The 21,404-nt window shown below is 45.6% G+C and overlaps 1 protein-coding gene across 6 annotated transcripts in view; it reads right to left on the bottom strand.

The window, feature by feature from the left end:
* The window catches only part of LOC126203301 (myelin regulatory factor), a 345,177-nt gene that overhangs the window by 280,235 nt on the left and 43,538 nt on the right, over window positions 1-21,404 (bottom strand). The gene's annotated exons all lie outside the window — the stretch shown is intronic.

Raw genomic sequence — 21,404 nt, 5'->3', positions numbered from 1 at the left:
TCCCCTAGAACTTAGAACTACTTACAGCTAACTAACCTAAGGACATCACACACATCCATGCCCGAGGCAGCATTCGAACCTGCGACCGTAGCGGTCGCGCGGTTCCAGACTGTAGCGCCTAGAACCGCTCGCCCACCCCGGCCGGCTACGTTGCACATAGGCATATCTGTTTTGTCGTGTCCGCATGTACTCTTCATGTGTTGTTTTTGAACTACTGTTTGTCAGTGCGTTTAATTGTGCCCATTGTTCTTCGTCTCTTATTGCTGTGTATATATCAATGTCTGTATCTGTGTAGTCTAAGTGCAGTGTACGTCTATTGTTCGCGTATTGCCCGCAGAAAAAGACAGTGTGTTCTGGGGAACCTTCTCCCCCGCATGTGTATGTAGGTGTCTACCTCAGACTCAGGCGGTTTAATGGCGTGGGATAAGGTCCGTGTCCGGTTAAGAAATGTACCATACTGCGGCTGGGATCGATATTTCTCATTCTCAACCGCTGCCTTATGTCAGGGAGGAAGTGCAATCTGCGTCCCTTATCACTTACACCCCACTCACCTTGTCATGTATCCAAACGCCAACTTTTAAGGTGACGTATCGTCTCTATCGGCACACCGGTTATTGTGTGTAGCTTATCTACACTACTGGCCATTAAAATTGATACACCACGAAGATGAAGTGCGACAGACACGAAATTTAACCGACAGGAAGAAGATGCTGTGATATGCAAATGATTAGCTTTTCAGAGCATTCACACAAGGTTGGCGCCGGTGGCGACACCTACAACGTGCTGACGTGAGGAAAGTTACCAACCGATTTCTCATACACAAACAGCAGTTGACGGGCGTTGCCTGGTGAAACGTTGTTGTGATGCCTCGTGTAAGGAGGAGAAATGCGTACCATCACGTTTCCGACTTTGATAAAGGTCGGATAGTAGCCTATCGCGATTGCGGTTTATCGTATCGCGACATTGCTGCTCGCGTTGGTCGAGATCCAATGACTGTTAGCAGAATATGGAATAGGTGGGTTCAGGAGGGTAGTACGGAACGCTGTGCTATATCCAACGACCTCGTATCACTAGCAGTCGAGATGACAGGCATCTTATCCGCATGGCTGTAACGGATCTTGCCGCCACGTCTCGATCCCTGAGTCAGCAGATGAGGACGTTTGCAAGACAACAACCATCTGCAGGAACAGTTCGACGACGTTTGCAGCAGCATGGACAATCAGCTCGGAGACCATGGCTGCGGTTACCCTTGACGCTGCATCACAGACAGGAGCGCCTGCGATGGTGTACTCAACGACGAACCTGGGTGCACGAATGGCAAAACGTCATTTTTTCGGATGCATCCAGGTTCTGTTTACAGCATCATGATGGTCGCATTCGCGTTTGGCGACATCACGGTGAACGCACATTGGAAGCGCGTATTCGTCATCGCCATACTGGCGTATCACCCGGCATGATAGTATGGGGTGCCATTGGTTACACGTGTCGGTCACCTCTTGTTCGCACTGACGCACTTTGAAGCGTGGACGTTACATTTCAGATGTGTTACGACCCGTGGCTCTTCCCCTCATTCGATCCCTGCGAAACCCTACATTACAGCAGGATAATACACGACCGCATGTTGCAGGTCCTGTACGGGCCTTTCTGGATACAGAAAATGTTCGACTGCTGCCCTGGCCAGCACATTCTCCAGATCTCTCACCAATTGAAAACGTCTGGTCAATGGTGGCCGAGTATCCAAGCTCTGTTTGACTCAATGCCCAGGCGTATCAAGGCCGTTATTACGGCCAGAGGTGGTTGTTCTGGGTACTGATTTCTCAGGATCCATGCACCCAAACTGCGTGAAAATGTAATCACATGTCAGTTCTAGTATAATATATTTGTCCAATTAATACCCGTTTAGCATCTGCATTTGTTCTTGGTGTAGCAATTCTTATGGCCAGTAGTGGAGTTTCCCCACCTTGCAGCTCTGTATTTGATCGTGATATCCATGGTGCATATTCCGAGCACAACACACAGTGCATCCGCTGAGGTGGTACCGAAGGCTCCAGATATCCTAAGTAGGACACTTCTCCGCCCTCGTCTGACCAGTACTTTGTTCTCTCAGGGTTCTGCTTTTGGTTGGGACACAGCCTACAGAATGCCTCTGTGCTACGTGGACACTGAAAGTGAAAGAAATTCCCGCGCCATGCGGCCAGGTGTCTGCCAGACACACGGCCAGAGGGTAGGTAACGAGACGCCACGCTTTCTTCGCCAGTCCCGTGCTTTCGCTCGCGTGGCACTCGCCGGGCTGGCGGTGGAGCATTACGGTTTGTGAGGCCTGACGGCTGACGCCGCGCTGAGTCCCATTAATCGCCTCCGCGCTCCAGCGGATACCCGGCACAGCGGCGTCCGTCGCCTTTCCACACCGGCAGCGAACACCTGGCCGTCCAGGACAGACGGGAACAACACGTTCCTGCAGCGCCCGCGGGCGAGGCCGGCTCCGCCACAGGGGAACTGCGGTCGTATCCTCACTGCCCCGTGTCGGGGTTCGCGCCTCTGATACAAGCCCCTTCCATAAGAGCAACGTTCTTGTCTCACTAGCAGACCACTCGACAGTCAGATATTTGTAACTTTTTATACAGGGTGTTACAAAATGGTACGGCCGAAGTTTCAGGAAACATTCCTCACACACAAATAAAGAAAAGATGTTATGTGGACATGTGTCCGGAAACGTTAAATTTCCATGTTAGAGCTCATTTTAGTTTCGTCAGTTTGTACTGTACTTCCTTGATTCACCGCCAGTTGGCCCAATTCAACGAAGGTAATGTTGACTTCGGTGCTTGTGTTGACTTGCGACTCATTGCTCTACAGTACTAGCATCAAGCACAGCAGTACGTAGCATCAACAGGTTAGTGTTCATCACGAACGTGGTTTTGCAGTCAGTGCAATGTTTACAAATGCGGAGTCGGCAGATGCCCATTTAATGTATGGATTAGCACGGGGCAATAGCCGTGGCGCGGTACGTTTGTATCGAGACAGATTTCCAGAACGAAGGTGTCCCGACAGGAAGACGTTCGAAGCAATTGATCGGCGTCTTAGGAAGCACGGAACATTCCAGCCTATGACTCGCGACTGTGGAAGACCTAGAACGCCGAGGACACCTGCAATGGACGAGGCAATTCTTCGTGCAGTTGACGATAACCCTAATGTCAGCGTCAGAGAAGTTGCTGCTGTACAAGGTAACGTTGACCACGTCACTGTATGGAGAGTGCTACGGGAGAACCAGTTGTTTCCGTACCATGTACAGCGTGTGCAGGCACTATCAGCAGCTGATTGACCTCCACGGGTACACTTCTGTGAATGGTTCATCCAACAATGTGTCAATCAACATGTGTGGGATGACGAGAATCCGCACGCAATTGTGCAATCACGTCATCGACACAGATTTTCTGTGAACTTTTGGGCAGGCATTGTTGGTGATGTCTTGATTGGGCCCCATGTTCTTCCACCTACGCCCAATGGAGCACGTTATCATGATTTCATACGGTATACTCTACCTGTGCTGCTATAACATGTGCCTTTACACGTACGACACAACATGTGGTTCATGCACGATGGAGCTCCTGCACATTTCAGTCGAAGTGTTTGTACGCTTCTCAACAACAGATTCGGTGACCGATGGATTGGTAGAGGCGGACCAATTCCATGGCCTCCACGCTCTCCTGACCTCAACCCTCTTGACTTTCATTTATGAGGGCATTTGAAAGCTCTTGTCTACGCAACCCCGGTACCAAATGTAGAGACTCTTCGTGCTCGTATTGTGGACGGCTGTGATACAATACGCCATTCTCCAGGGCTGCATCAGCGCATCAGGGATTCCATGCGACGGAGGGTGGATGCATGTATCCTCGCTAACGGAGGACATTTTGAACATTTCCTGTAAGAAAGTGTTTGAAGTCACGCTGGTACGTTCTGTTGCTGTGTGTTTCCATTCTATGATTAATGTGATTTGAAGAGAAGTAACAAAATGAGCTCTAACATGGAAAGTAAGCGTTTCCGGACACATGTCCACATAACATATTTTCTTTCTTTGTGTGTGAGGAATGTTTCCTGAAAGTTTGGCCGTACCTTTTTGTAACATCCTGTATATAAGGCACGTAAAGTTCTGAACTCAAATATCCAAAAGCAGTTCAAGCCAACTCTCAAAAATTCGCGAGAAAATCGATTTTCCAGTTTTCCGAACATCTTGAAGTTCTCTAAACCCCTAAAATTAAACTGATTCCCACGACAGGCGGCGTGCTTCGCTCGGTAGCTATCGAGGATGGCAACTAGGCGATCAAAGAATTGCTAGTTCGAAATATATGGTTATTTTTAATGTATTTTATGGTTTCATAGACAAGATTCGTATGTATTCCGGGTTTTCAGAAGGTGTATTGAAGTGTCCATTGAAACTAAACTCGTCTTTCGTGTGGTGATATGTTTGTAAAGAGCTGTAGCAAATTTCTTGTTGCGTGCTCTTGAGTCTGTTGAAAGTCGCAGTGTTTATTTGCAGGTTCGCTCGCCAATCTCCCTCTAGAGTCTCTGCAACTCCACGTCGACGTAGTGTAGCTGAAACTTTCTACGCTAATTAAAATGATTTGAAAGAGTAATAGTTAGGTTAGAGTCTCAATTATTTATCGGAGACGAGCACTCGTTTATTTCTTCTTTGAATACAACTTTTACTATCGACTTAGAATACGTAATTTCCATATTATAAGTTCCCTTCGTCTTTATAATAGAACAGCAAAATCGGAGTCATTTACATTACATTCAACAACACAAATAATAAAAATGAGAGATAATGCAATGATAATGTTCGCTTTCCAATGCAAGGTGTAACGATTTTGGTTCCTACACGCAGCACAGTATCTGACAGTAATTTCCGTGATAAAATGTGATGTTACAGAATTTAGCTATGGTCTTTGGTGTTTCAGATTTATTTCTTTCCTTTCGAATGCCTTCATCATCTAATATAGATTCATAAAAGTATACTAATTAATGAAAATCTCATTATTTATATGAGAAATACACGACTTCTTTTTTCTAATTACATATAGCCAAAGAATTGCGTTTTCATTGCAAATATTATCGAAATTTTGTAAAAGCCCAGTAATAAGTTTATTATTTTTTAAATTTAAACAATATTTTATATAATACCGATAATTAATAATTTATATTTGCAATGAAAACGAATTCTGTGTAGCATGTATAATTAGAAACAAGAAGAAGTTCATTTTACATAAAAGTAACGATTAGATACGTGTTAATTAACATATATTTGATGACTTTTATATTGGACTATATAGGCAATACATATGAACAAAACAAAAGGACCATCGCGAGATTCGAACTAGTGATGCCTTGCTTACCGAACTACCACGCTCCAACGCTACGGAGTGAGCCACGGTGCTTTGCCGCGAAAACCGCCTTCCTTTTAAAGAGCTGAATTTTCTCAGAAAACTTCTAAGTCGATTTTTCGAGGACTTTTGAGAATTGCGCGCCGGCCGGTGTGGCCGAGCGGTTCTAGGCGCTTCAGTCCGGAACCGCGCTGCTGCTACGGTCGCACGTTCGAATCCTGCCTCGGACATGGATGTGTGTGATGTCCTTAGGTTAGTAAGGTTTAAGTAGTTCTAAATTTTAGGGGACTGATGACCTCAGATGTTAAGTCCCATAGTGCTCAGAGCCATTTGAACCATTTTGTTAGTGTGTGACGTGTGCAATGAATGGGAGTGAGAAATGAATCAACAGTGTAGCACTAGTATTTTACGTTATTAAATAACTTCTTTACAAAACAGTGTTGTGCACTAGGCATAAATCGAATGAAGTAACACTGTTTTAAACAGACCCGGCTTGTATTCTGGAGGGTGGATGCTCCAGTTTTCATCCGGCCACCTTGATTTAGATTTTCCGCTGTATCCATTAATTACTTCGGGAAAATGCCAGGATGGTTCCTACTAAAAGGCCACGGCCGACTACCTGCCCCATCGTCGTCAAATTAGAGTTGTCATTATGTTAGTGTCTGTACAGAGGGTACTGGAAATGTTTTGCAAAACAGCTTTATTTACTTTTTCGAAGTAATTTCCACAGCACTGAACGCACTACTCCATCCTCCAAAACCAGTCCCTAAACCAGTTCCCCCAAGTTTCTGTAATGAGTAAGGCACATTCGTTGCTCCAGTCCTTCAGGAGGTCCTCATGACTTGAAAACTGCACTCCTTTCAGCTTCATTTTCGCACGCGGGAACAGTGCAAAGACACAAGGAGCAAGGCCTGGACTGTAAGGAGGGTGCTCAACATGTTTCATGAGTCCTGTACCCCGCAAATATTCGGTGCATGCTTTGGCGCCATGAGCTGGAGCGTTGTCGTGCTGGAGGAACCAAGTGTCCATTCTTGACTTCGGTCACACGTTCTTCAAAGATTGGATGACTTCGGGCAGGCACTGCTCAGTGTTCCACTTAGCTGTGACTGTCTTCTGTGTGTCCAAAACAACACGCTCCACAATTCCACTCGATTTGGAAAAAGAAATAGTTATCACTTTCTTCTTTACTGATCGGGACTTTCTGACAGCTACGGGTGTGTCGTCATATGCAAAGATCCAAACTTTGTTTTGAGTCTTGGTCGGCACGTCATAATAGTGCAGTCAAGTCTCGTCACCTGTCACGATGTTATTCACACACTGAGATCGTCCCTTAGAAAATTTCTTTAACATCTCCCTGCACCAAGTCATGCCTCGTGTCAACTGCTCTTTCGTGAGTCTATGCGGCACCCAGAGACAACAAAGTTCCTTTACTTGCAAATGATCTTGCGGAATCGAACGAACTGCTGGAGAATTTAGCCCTAAGATATCCTCTATCTGCTTATAGGTCACTCGCGTCTACGTCTAGCATTTTCTCCATAGCATCAATGTTTTCCTCTTAGCCGATGATCGTGGCCTTCCCGTCCTCTCGACATTTTCCAGAGTGAAATTTCCGCTTTGGAATTCTCTGTACCACCTGAATATAGTTTTACGATGTGGACACACATCACCGAGTGCAAGAGTCATTTCCTCACAGCACTGGTATGTTTAAACCAAGCGCGAAGTTGTACTGCAGAACTGGCAGAATCTCACTCCCTGAGCACGAGCCATAGCAAGCACTTCAAACTAACGCTGCCAGTGATTGCCTGCGCTCACAGACTTGGTACAGCGACTACAATGCAAGTACGAAGTATTTTCAGAACAAAGCAACAATCAGCCTTATTGTTGCATCGTACTGCAAAACCTTACTAGAAACCTTTTTATCCATATATTGCGTTACTTTTGTTGTTTTTAAATTGTAATACCAAGACAAACGCAATATACACTACTGGCCATTAAAATTGCTACACCACGAAGATGACGTGCTACAGACGCGAAATTTAACCGACAGGAAGAAGATGCTGTGATATGCAAAAGATTAGCGTTTCAGAGAATTCACACAAGGTTGGCGCCGGTGGTGACACCTACAACGTGCTGACATGAGGAAAGTTTCCAACCGATTTCTCATACACAAACAGCAGTTGACCGGCGTTGCCTTGTGAAACGTTATTGTGATATCACGTGTAGGGAGGAGAAAGGCGTACCATTACGTTTCCGACTTTGATAAAGGTCGGATTGTAGCCCATCGCGATTGCGGTTTATCGTATCGCGACATTGCTGCTTGCGTTGGTCGAGATCCAATGACTATTAGCAGAATATGGAAGCGGTGGGTTCAGGAGAGCAATACGGAAAGCCGTGCTGGATCCTAACGGCCTCGTATCACTAGCAGTCGAGATGACAGGCATCTTATCCGCATGGCTGTAACGGATCGTGCAGCCACGTCTCGATCCCTGAGTCAACAGATGAGGACGCTTGCAAGACAACAACCATCTGCACGAACAGTTCGACGACGTTTGCTGCAGCATGGACTATCAGCTCGGAGACCATGGCTGCGGTTACCCTTGACGCTGCATCACAGACAGGAGCGCCTGCGATGGTGTACTCAACGACGAACCTGGGTGCACGAATGGCAAAACGTCATTTTTTCGGATGAATCCAGGTTCTGTTTACAGCATCATGATGGTCGCATCCGTGTTTGGCGACATCGCGGTGAACGCACATTGGAAGCGTGTATTCGTCATCGCCATACTGGCGTACCACCCGGTGTGATGGTACGGGCTGCCATTGGTTACACGTCTCGGTCACCTCTTGTTCGCATTGACGGCACTTTGGACGTTACATTTCAGATGTGTTACGACCCGTGGCTCTACCCTCCATTCGATCCCTGCGAAACCCTACATTTCAGCAGGATAATGCACGACCGCATGTTGCAGGTCCTGTACGGGCCTTTCTGGATACAGAAAATGTTCGACTGCTGCCCTGGCCAGCACATTCTCCAGATCTCTCACCAATTGAAAATGTCTGGTCAATGGTGGCCGAGCAACTGGGTCGTCACAATACGCCAGTCACTACTCTTGATGAACTGTGGTATCGTGTTGAAGCTGCATGGGCAGTTGTACCTGTACAAGCCATCGAAGCTCTGTTGGACTCAATGCCCAGGCGGATCAAATGGTTGTTCTGGGTACTGATTTCCCAGGATCTATGTACCCAAATTGCGTGAAAATGTAATATCATGTCAGTTCCAGTATAATATATCTGTCCAATGAATACCCGTTGATCATCTGCATTTCTTCTGGGTGTAGCAATTTTAATGGCCAGTAGTGTGCTTGTAAAAGTTATCTACGGATGAATAACACTACTACTACTATTACTACAACTACTACTACTTCAGCGTATGTGAAGTGCCGAGTCACGGTTGCCAAAGCCATCATCGACCTGAGAATAACCGTTAACAGCCTATTTGCACGGAATTCTTTCGCGCTAGCAACCCCGTCCATCGTCACCTTCCACATAACGGACACAAAACAGCTGCAGGGAAATGAGACGTGACGACTCTGGCATCCTTACAAAAAACAGAAGGGGGCACACAAGAAATGGAGGAAGCGAGGCCAGGGGGAGTGTGGACAACAAAACACGCCCCCCCCCCCCTTCTACAACCATGAGACGGTAGCGAAACAAGAGTGCAGCGCCGGAGAAAGTGGCCGCGATGAAAACAGGCGGCTACCGCTGCCGCCGCCGCTAAAACTGCGGAGAACAATCGCGCTGAAAGCTAATGGCCCCTCGTGTAGAAGTAGGAGCCACTTAATTAAAACATCCCCGCGCGGCCGGCCTGTGGGGAGGCGAAAGGCGGCGCGCGCACGAATTAACATAAACTGTTGCCGGCAGGGCAGCGCGGGTTGTGAAGCGGAGACTGCCGCCGTCCCATTAACGTGGGTCAAAAAACTGCGCCGTGTGGAGGCACGCGACCAATTAATACGCGACTGCACAAGAATTCTGCTTTCTCCGCGCACAGTAGGGAGAAAGTTCTGCCTCGTCAACAGAAAAAGGACTGATAAGTATTTGCCGTAGGTCTGGGTTGCTCTAGGAGTTCAGTAACGCGAGGCGCGTTTTTGAAACCAGTACCGTTTTGAAATAAAATATAAAACAAACATAACTACGACATCTATACTTTTCCATGAAACCCTGAGCCTGAATTTACACTACTGGCCACTAAAATTGCTGCACCAAGAAGAAATGCAGATGACAAACGGGTATTCATTGGATAAATATACTAGAACTGACATGTGATTACATTTTCACGCAATTTGGGTGCATAGATCCTGACAAATCAGTACCTTGATACGGCCTTGATACGCCTGGGCATTGAGTCAAACAGAGCTTGGATGGGGTGTACAGGTACAGCTGCCCACGCAGCTTCAACACGATACCACAGTTCATCAAGAGTAGTGACTGGCATATTGTGACGAGCCAGTTGCTCGGCTACCATTGACCAGACGTTTTCAATTGATGAGAGATCTGGAGAATGTGCTGGCCACGGCAGCAGTCGAACATTTTCTGTATCCAGAAAGGCCCGAGCAGGTACCTGCAACATGCGGTCGTGCATTATCCTGCTGTAATGTAGGGTTTCGCAGGGATCGAATGAAGGGTAGAGCCACGGGTCGTAACACATCTGAAATGTACCGTCCACTGCACAATGCGAACAAGAGGTGACCGAGACGTGTAACCAGTGGCATCCCATACCATCACGCCGGGTGATACGCCAGTATGGCGATGACGAATACACGCTTCCAATGTGCGTTCACCGCGATGTCGCCAAACACGGATGCGACCATCATGATGCTGTAAACAGAACCTGGATTCATGCGAAAAACTGACGTTTTGCCATTCGTGCACCCAGGTTCGTCGATGAGTACACCATGGCAGGCGCTCTTGTCCGTGACAGCGTCGGGTGTAACCACAGCCATGGTCTCCGAGCTGATAGCCCACGCTGCTGCAAACGTCATCGAACTGTTCGTGCAGATGGTTGTTGTCTTGCAAACGTCCCCATCTATTGACTCAGGGATCGAGACGTGGTTGCACGATCCGTTACAACCATGCGGATAAGATGCCTGTCATCTCGACTGCTAGTGATACGAGGCCGTTGGGATCCAGCACGGCGTTCGGTATTACCCTCCTGAACCCACCGATTCCATATATTCTGCTAACAGTCATTGGATCTCGACCAAGGCGAGCAGCAATGTCGCGATACAATACACCGCAATCGCGATAGGCTACTATCCGACCTTTATCAAAGTCGGAAACGTGATGGTACGCATTTCTCCTCCTTACACGAGGCACCACAACAACGTTTCACCAGGCAACGCCGGTCAACTGCTGTTTGTGTATGAGAAATCGGTTGGAAACATTCCACATGTCACCACGTTGTAGGTGTCGCCACCGGCGCCAACCTTATGTGAATGCTCCGAAAAGCTAATCATTTGCGTATCACAGCATCTTCTTCCTGGCGGTTAAGTTTCGCGTCTGTAGCTCGTCTTCTTCGTGGTGTAGCAATTTTAATGGCCAGTAGTGTACTTTCCAACATACGAGGAGCGTTCAAATACTAATGCAACACTTCTTTTCTTGGCCAATTTCGGTTGAAAAAAATGCAGAATTTGTTGTGGGACATCGTGAAATATTCCCGCTTCAGCCCCTATAGCTTCACCAGGTACGGATAGGTGGCGGCGATATACGTAGCCTTGAAAATGTCGTCTGTAACGAAGGTGTATTCTAAACAGAACTTCTTGGGTAACCAGAGCATCGCAGATATTTGTAGAGTCTTGCAGAATGTCTACGGAGACCTGGATGTGAACAAAAGCACAATGAGTCGTTGAACGAGGCGTTGACATTACACCGTCTCTAATGACCTAGTTGTCGACGGGACTTTAAACACTAATCTCCTCCTCCTCTTGCCATTACAGCAACAAGCTCTTACAAACCTGTCCGCAGAGCAAGGTGGCGCAGTGGTTAGCACACTGGACTCGTATTTGGAAGGACGACAGTTCAAACCTGCGTCCGGCCATCCAAATTTAGGTTTTCCGCGGCTTCCCTAAATCACTTCAGGCGAATGCTGGGATGGTTCCTTCGAAAGGGAGCGGCCGACTTCCTTCCCCATCCTTCCCTAATCCGATGGGACCGATAACCTCGCTGTTTGGTCTCCTTCCCCAAATCAACCAACCATCCAACCTGTTCGATCTCCCCGGTGCCGGTCGGCCGCACACACACTCAGGAAATTGAAGCCTTCACCGTGTCCGACGCCACAAAAATGCAAACGAACCACTTCTTCTCCGTGACAACTCAAGGCATCACGCAAGTGTGGCACCTGAGATGTTCTTACGAAACTTCATTGGACTGCCCAGATTTGGCATCTTCTGACTTCCACCTATTGGGCCCAATGAAGGATGCACTCACCGGCAAGCAGTACGTGTATGATGGGAAGCAGCAAGACGATGGTTCCGAGGTCGGTCAGTAGAGTGGTACCATGCGGGGATACAAGCTCTTCAAAAATGGTTCAAATGGCTCTGAGCACTATGGGACTTAACATCTGAGGTCATCAGTCCCCTACACTTAGAACTACTTAAACCTAACTAACCTACGAACATCACACACAGCCATGCCCGAAGCAGGATTCGAACCTGCGACCGTAGCAGCAGCGCGGTTCCGGACTGAAGCGCCTAGAACCGCTCGGCCTCAGCGGCCGGCTACAAGCTCTTCCAGAAAGGTGGCGTACAGCCGTCGCAATGAACGGAGATTATTGTAAATAAATTATACACAACTGCAACCAGTCACTTTTTTCATTAGTAATGCTTTATTACATTAACCGGTTTTCGAACCCTTTCAGGTATGAACCTGAAAGGGTTCGAAAACCGGTTAATGTAATAAAGCATTACTAATGAAAAAAGTGACTGGTTGCAGTTGTGTATAATTTATTTACATTAATATACAGTCACGGTTCTAAAATATCCGTAATGGATAAGCATAATAGAACGGAGATTATATTGAAAAACAGTGTGTTGTAGCCGAAAGAATCGGGAATAATACGGTGTATTGGAATCCTGAATAAAACCACCGCGCTTCCAGGAAAAAATATTTTGCATTACTTATTGAATGCCCATAGTAATTTCCACCTACATTGAAGTACATATCGTTCCGTTTGACCAGCTTCTGGAATTCATCCTTAAAGAAATCTGCCGCCTGACTGTCCTATAATGACGTTTTGAAGTCATCATCTTCCTCGAAGCATTGATCAGCAAGGTGCTTTTTTAAATGCACGAACAAATAATACAAAGTGCTCGTCAGGACTATACAGTGGGTGATCGGATTGTTCGTAACTCACGACGCAAAGGGGCCCCTGAGTACGATGAACCACAAGGTCAGAGCACTGTCGCGGAGCATAACGATCCCTCTACTGAGCGTGCCACACCACTTGCTTTGCATTGCACGGTGCAGCTTTTATAAGATTTCATAATAAATGTCTGCACTGACTGTGCGACACCGAGACAAAAAGTTGACAAAGTTAACACCCTGTCTATACGAAAATACAAAGCGCATGGTTTTGTTTGCTAAAACGTCAATTCTGGGGGGATATTGAATACCTCCATTCCAACGACTGTTGTTTTGTTTCCGGTGTGACGTGAGCAACCAATGTTCCGTTACCAGTGACAATTTGGCTTAAAAACGTATTCAACCGACACAATATTTCTGGAGAAAGGTCATTGCACTTGCTAAGGGATTGGTTTCGTTCAATTCTGTGTGCGTTTTCGGAACCCGTCGTGCGCTCAATTTTCCATACTGTAAATTTGCTGTCAGAATTTCATACAGAACATTTCTTGAAACGTGCGGAAAGGCTAGAGATAATAATGAATAGTGTAGCGACTGTCTTCTCAAACCTTTTCTTTTTAACGATTTTCTATACTGGGTCATCAGTAATGATGGACAATCGCCCATTTCCTCACCGTGCACTTTTGTGCGGTCGTCTTTAAAAGCTCTACGCCATTTTCTAACAACAGTCCAGCGACCATAGCGTCTTCTCCGTACACTACACTTACCTTACGATGAATTTCGGTATTTTTGCATGCCTCTTGCATTTGAGAAATGGGTAAAAGCGCTTATTTCGCAATCGGTGGCATTTGCAATCGGCTGAGCCATTTTAAACATATATATTTATAAGTTCATGCAAGCGAAACCTACCGTAATGGCATTTGTGGATAGCCAACAGTTGAAGGTACTTGGCGATCATGCGAAGAACGGTGACTGCAAAGCTCCAAGTAGCGGTATTTAAAAACTCGTATCATACTTTATCTTCAGTGACGATACTTTAATAAATCCGTACAATTTTGTGAAGTGGACGGCAGAGTGTAGTTCCCATTGTATTCCGTTCCAGTCTCGAATGGAGTACGAAAAGGCTGACTGCTTAAATGCTCTGTACGCGATGTAATTAATCTCTACGGGAATGCAAGCTTTCTCGGCGAATTTCGTTGGTGAAATCTTCTTCGATTATCAGCCAAGTCGTGGCGTCGTGTTGTCGCAACGTTTCGACGATTTCCTATTCGTCTTCAGTCCTCTTCTGCCGAAGTCCCAACGGACGGGACAATCGAGTAGTTCTCGTCGTATTGATGGGATGTCGCAAGTAAGCAATCCCATCCGTTGAGATCTAGGCAGGGGAGTTTGCAGTCCAGCAGCTGTAAAGGAACAGACATGAACACACCTCAACTGAAGATAACGACTAGAAAACTCGTCGAAACGTTGTGAAAATATGGCGCCACGACACGAATGATAATCCAAGACAGAATGTAGTGGGACAGTGCGACAAACTTGTGAAAGACACCACGTGCAAGAGACTAGTGCAATCAATTCCAGAGTACTTCTCCAGAATTTTGAGTCCTTATCAATTCAGAGATGCATTCGTAGCATGGATCGTAACAGGTTGGTACAGCCCATACAAGTATAACAGGTACATTCCTGGAACTTACCGCAGCTCGTGGTCTAGCGGTTAGATTAGATACGTCTAGACACCGGGCTCCCGAGTTCGATTCCCGTACGGGGCCGATTTTCTTCGCTCTGTTAGTGGGTTTTATGTTATCCTAGTCATTTACTCTCATCTTCATCACAGACACGCCGAAGAGCCGTCGAATAGAAAGACCAGCCCAATATACCATACGATTTTTCTAGACCTCAAACTGGAGTCTTGGAAGAAAGATGACATTCTCCTCTCGAAAACCTATTGTGTAAAATTAGAGAATCTAGGGGGAGGGGGGGGGGGAGAGCTACAAAACAATTCTGCTGCATTCATTGTCCATTTCGCGTAGAATACGAGACCTGCAAGCAGCTTCCTTCGCACAATACGCGAATGTAGTAAAAATCGTTAATACTGGTACGAATTTTTCGCCGAGACGTATTTTATAGCTGTTTGTGGAGTAAATATGTAAATGAAAATGATATAAGGAGACAGAGAGAGAGAGAGAGAGAGAGAGAGAGAGAGAGAGAGATTTCATGAAAATACAGGATGACAATTATTGAACTATATGAAAAAAAGTAAATTAGTTACAGATTACGGCGTCCATACGCTTTATTCAACTTGTAAACGTCACTACAGATATTCGGTTTTAAATTATGACATGTTCGATATACCTGCCATCATTGGCGAACATGTGGCGCAGACGAATAGCGAAATTGGGCAAGACCCGCTGATGTGTCGAAACATCGATGCACTCTATGACCTCCTGAATGGCTGTTTTCAGCTCAGCAATGGTTTTGTAGTTATTGCAATACACCTTTTCTTAATATAGCCCCACAAACAAGAGTCGCGTGTATTCAGGTCTAGAGACTGTAGCAACCAATCGAGGCCTATGCCAGTTGCCTCGCCGGCCGCTGTGGCCGAGCGTTTCTAGGCGCTTCAGTCTGGAACCGCACAACTGCTACGGTCGCAGGTTCGAATCCTGCCTCGGGCATGGATGCGTGTGATGTCCGTAGGTTAGTTAGGTTCAAGTAGTTCTAAGTCTAGAGGGCTGATGACCTCAGATGTTAAGTCCCACAGTGCTTAGAGCCATTTGAACCATTTGAACCAGTGGCCTCTGGGGATCCCAGAGCCAGAATGCGGTCCCAAAGTGCTCCTCCATCTTGCACGAATCACACCTTGTCGAAATCAGGATAAGGGGATAAAATCATCTTCCGAAACCTTCGCGTACCGTTCGGTAGTCACCGTGCCGTCAAGGAAGAGGCACCGATTATTCCGTGACTGGACTTTGCACACGACACAACCGCCCCTTGAGGGTGCAGAGACATGTCGATCGCGAAATACGGAATCTCAGTCCACGAAATGAGCCAATTTTTCATATTGATGAACCCATCGAAATGAAAGCGGGCTTCGTCGGTAAACCAAACCACAATGCGCATACTAATTCCCATCATACCCTGCGGCCAATCGTGCAGAATGAACGTCCTAACGGAAACCCGTTCACAAGTTATGACTATTTTATTTCATATAGTTCAATAATTGTCATCCTGTATGTATCTAAGTAAGACATGTGTAATGTTAGTTGTTGGTATGATTAAATTTAACCTGTTAATCGCACTGAGATTCATAAGCTGTGACAGTCGCGAATTGAACAGTGACCGGAATATAGAATAAATTTCCTTTACTTTACGTCTATGGTAAAAATTTTTTTTGTCCTCAGACTACCGGTTTCGGTCTATAATGACAATCTTCAGATAAGTTTTATAAAAATATGGCTACAGTATTTAGGACATATTTTCATAAAACACATCTGAAGATAGTCATTATAGACCCAAACTGGTAGTCTGATGACAAAAAAAAAATTGTGACCATAGACGTAAAGTGACGGAAACTTATTTAAGTGAGATTTACGTACTCTCGACCTTGTTACTCGTCAATTGCTCAAGAAAATAGGGAGAAAGAATCACTCGTTAACTGGGGTATAGAGTGAGGCTTATCTGTCAGAGTCCGCCACATATGAAAGTAAGCGGTGAAAGCTACAGATGTATATGACATTTTTCCAGCTCAGCAAACCGGAAATCGTTTCTCGTTGTACGCCCATTACAGCTGCACATTCCCCCACAACTGCTCCACTTTCAACACCGTGAAACTACACGACAAAAGGGCAAGGGATGACAATCACCAGGTCGGTGTCTCTGACACCGTCAGAGAGTTTTCCCTGCTCCCTGAACCACAAATTACTCCCTGTAACAGCCAGTTAATTGTCTTAACGGCTACCTCTTTTGGAGGCCGACAGCTTTTCCGTTACTAACCGAATTACTCTACCTCCTTTTTTCCCTCCTGACATATCTTTCAGAAGTTACAAGCGCGGGTCCGTTTTCTGTATCGCGTTAGCAATAAGACAGGATCGGCCCTATGGCAATTAATCATGGTCTACGATAAGCAAAAAGTAACGTCTCTAGGGGCCCGTGATCGGAAAACAGCAGCTGGCATTAGCTACTGTAAAGTGGAGAAAGTGAAAGTTGTTTAGTAAAGGTTGTCTATCGGAGTCATTAAAAAAAATCAGAAAACGAGCAAATATATAGATATCGCTAGAGACGGAGAGACGGGAGAGGTATGATGACCCAAGAAATCAGACAGCAGTAAAGACGACACCCCAGCCGTCAGAATCTTTTAATTATCCCATGAAACTGCCGAAGCAACTGTTTTGCAACGTTACAGATGTCAAGTGTCCGCATTACTCCACAAAATACAGATTACGCACATTTTTCATAATGACGTATCCTGTTAGGATAAACGATACTGAGATATCGTCACGCGAATCAGATTTGCTTCCTCAGTAGTGCTGGACAAGCGTGGACACTGCCTTGAAATACACTACTGGCCATTAAAATTGCTACACCACGAAGATGACGTGCTACAGACGCGAAATTTAACCGACAGGAAGAAGATGCTGTGATATGCAAATGATTAGCTTTTCAGAACATTCACACAAGGCTGGCGCCGTTTCCGACTTTGATAAAGGTCGGATTGTACCCTATCGCGATTGCGGTTTATCGTATCGCGACATTGCTGCATGCGTTGGTCGAGATCCAATGACTATTAGCAGAATATGGAAGCGGTGGGTTCAGGAGGGCAATACGGAAAGCCGTGCTGGATCCATACGGCCTCGTATCACTAGCAGTCGAGATGACAGGCATCTTATCCGCATGGCTGTAACGGATCTTGCCGCCACGTCTCGATCCCTGAGTCAGCAGATGAGGACGTTTGCAAGACAACAACCATCTGCAGGAACAGTTCGACGACGTTTGCAGCAGCATGGACAATCAGCTCGGAGACCATGGCTGCGGTTACCCTTGACGCTGCATCACAGACAGGAGCGCCTGCGATGGTGTACTCAACGACGAACCTGGGTGCACGAATGGCAAAACGTCATTGTTTCGGATGAAACCAGGTTCTGTTTACAGCATCATGATGGTCGCATCCGTGTTTGACGACATCGCGGTGAACGCACATTGGAAGCGTGTATTCGTCATCGCCATACTGGCGTATCACCCGCCGTGATTATATGGGGTGCCATTGGTTACACGTCTCGGTCACCTCTTGTTCGCATTGACGGCACTTTGAACAGTGGACGTTACATGCCAGATGTGATACGACCCGTGGCTCTACCCTTCATTCGATCCCTGCGAAACCCTACATTTCAGCAGGATAATGCACGACCGCATGTTGCAGGTCCTGTACGGGCCTTTCTGGATACAGAAAATGTTCGACTGCTGCCCTGGCCAGCACATTGTCCAGATCTCTGACCAATTGAAAACGTCTGGTCAATGGTGGCCGAGCAGCTGGCTCGTCACAATACACCAGTCACTACTCTTGATGAACTGTGGTATCGTGTTGAAGCTGCATGAGCAGCTGTACCTGTACACGCCATCCAAGCTCTGTTTGACTCAATGGCCCGCCCGGGTTCCCGGGTTCGATTCCCAGCGGGGTCTGGGATTTTCTCTGCCTCGTGATGACTGGGTGTTGTGTGATGTCCTTAGGTTAGTTAGGTTTAAGTAGTTCTAAGTTCTAGGGGACTGATGACCATAGATGTTAAGTCCCATAGTGCTCAGAACCATTTGAACCACTCAATGCCCAGGCGTATCAAGGCCGTTATTACGGCCTGAGGTGGTTGTTCTGGGTACTGATTTCTCAGGCTCTATGCACCCAAATTGCGTGAAAATGTAATCACATGTCAGTTCTAGTATATCATATTTGTCCAATGAATGTGCTTTTATCATCTTTATTTCTTCTTGGTGTAGCAATTTTAATGGCCAGTAGTGTAGTGCACAGAAAGTTAATTTGTATGAGCACTTGAAAAATAAGTAATAAGCAAAAATAATGACGGTAAGTGTTAAGTCAGAAATAGAAAGCTTATGAGTTCAGTGCTCAGCAAGACCTGCATTTTTTCTGCGATCTATCGCTTCTCTTCAGCTCTTGTATTGATTCATTAATTTAAAAAATGCTAAACTCCACTGTGGTCGGAGGAATGCAGGTATAATACACGGTTCACCTATGTCTTACATCAACGTGTAGAAAAGACTCACCGACGGCAGGTGGCAGCATTAGCACTGCAGGGTATGCAGGGTGTAAATTTTAAGTTGACAGACCAGAATAACTCGAAAAATAAGATTCACGCGAAAAAATGTGTAGAATCCAAAGTTGATTATTTTCGCGGGGGACATCTGCTGGAGCTAAAATTAGCCCACCACCCCAGCCCCCTGGGGGTGGTGGGCTAATTCGATAATAATGTTTGGAAATCATAACCTGAGCATATGCACATTATGATGATGCTTGTTTTTAGCTGAAAATATTCTGAAGGACCGAAGACGATTTTGTAAGACATAAGCAATTCACCTAGCAGCTATCGGCGGCTCAACACATCATGGGTTTCATACAGTACTTAAAAACTGGAGAGGACGACTTGGCAAACAATATTCCATAATTATATCTACATGTCACCTCTTTCCCACACCCATCCCTAGGAATGTTAAGGGTATTCTAATCAGTACTGTTTTCAGCAGATGTACCTCTTTTGGTTAAAATTGCTGCAAGCGCTCCAGAGTTATACTTCAATCATCCCTTCCAAGCGCCAACTCCCCCCGCCCCCCCCCCCCCCCCCCAGAGGGCTGTAATGTCACCGGGACACTCACAATGAGCTCAGCAACCACGAAAAATATGGCGTCGACACTGATATGTATTTTCGATTATTTTTATATATATCACCTTCATACCCCCATCCCGGGAGTCTTACCACTAGAGTACAATTTTTTCAGAGAAATATATCTTTCAAATTTGGTTGATACTCTTTAGGTGTTCTAGAGGTATGCTTACCTGCCGTCATTTTCCCACTCCACTTCCATAAGTAGACGTTTCGGGGAAGCATTAGCCCTGCAGTAATTGTCTCCTGGAACTAAGTTATTTGTGTTCGTTGTTTCTTATTTAAAATTTCTCCAGACGGGTATATCCATGTTTATAGTATAGAAAAGAATAGTTTTCAACTTGCTTACACTTGTAGGAATAATACTTAAGAAGATAAAGAACATGAGTAAAGAGATTACGATGAATAATTATGGTGAGAAAAAGGTAAGATTATATGAAACGTACCAAATATGTGTGCGGAGTTCAATAGTTGCCGGGAAGTCCTTTGGATTAACGTTCAAGAGATTTGTTTGCAGAATGTTGTTCGTCTAATCTTTAACGGCGTGATATACGAAGCTAAGCGCGTCAAGAAGACTACAGCGTAAGGGAAAATGAGAAGAAAACTCGTTGGTCTGGTAAGGCCTGTGGGAACTGCTTCTATCAGCAACAAGGTACCGGACAAAGTTGCTCGTACTTGTTTAAATCTTTCAAAATAAGGCATCAAGCAACTAGCGACGAATGAAGTAGAACAACTCGTCTGCAAACGCTTCGGTTTCACGCTGTAGAGAGGTTAGGTGTGAGAAATGAAGATAAATGTTAATTACACACTTTGCTTCGCTGGAGGATAAAAAAATAATAATGAAGAAACACAGCGGCAGGACGATGCAAGACGAAAACTAAAGGAGCTACCACATGTCTGGTCTCCAGCAGGGAGAGAGAGAGCAAGAGAGAGAGAGAGAGAGAGAGAGAGAGAGAGAGAGAGCAGGAATGAGTAAATAGTAAAATGTATTGCGTTGCGTCTCAAGTGAAACGTTTAATAGCATATAGATTTCACACTTTTGTGGATTCTTTTTATAACAAGTTCCTGTAAACCCGTTAAAGCTTGGTGCTATTCATACCTGATGAGAGGAAGCGGAGTGTATCCATAAACAAAAAACTAAACTCGTATCTTCAGTTCACAATACTCACAAAAAGCCTTTTCTCAGGATCGCCAAGAACTGTTGATAGTTAAATCTTTATTAACTGCCGGTTTCGGTCGTCTGATCGTCTTCAGGTATCATAATACGATTTTCAACGCCCTGAACGTCAAAGTTCTTACTGTGGCGTCAAATAAAATATAAACCACTCTGCGCAGCTGCCGTCCATAGTAAGATGAATTACTAATTAACGCTAAAGTTTAGGGTTCCATCCTTCTGTCAGTGGGCAGCCAGAACGCAATACAGAAAAATGGAACCTGCATTTTGCTATTAGTTATATGACACATTTTACTACTGACGGCAGTGACGTAGGATGTTTTTTAATTTATCTGACACCACGTTAAGAACGTTACCGTGCAGGCTGCTGTAAACAATTTCGACGCATTTTCGCAATGGCCCCTAATGAGCAAAATACGAGCGTGCAAAATATCATACCAGCTGTACAACAGGATTGAAGAGTTTCTAGCAAAGAGAACACAGCACGTCATGGAGAGAAATCTTGAGACGCAAAGGTAACTTCAGGTGTTCCCAAAGAGAGTGTAATAGGACCATTACTTTTCACAACACATGTATACTAACGCGAATTTTTTACAGACGAATGGAAAAACTAGTAGAAGC

This window comes from Schistocerca nitens, chromosome 9 (assembly GCF_023898315.1).
Source record: "Schistocerca nitens isolate TAMUIC-IGC-003100 chromosome 9, iqSchNite1.1, whole genome shotgun sequence".
Classification (NCBI taxonomy): Eukaryota; Metazoa; Arthropoda; class Insecta; order Orthoptera; family Acrididae; genus Schistocerca; species Schistocerca nitens.
Note: the sequence above shows the minus strand (reverse complement) of the source record. Positions and strands in the feature narration are given on the sequence as shown.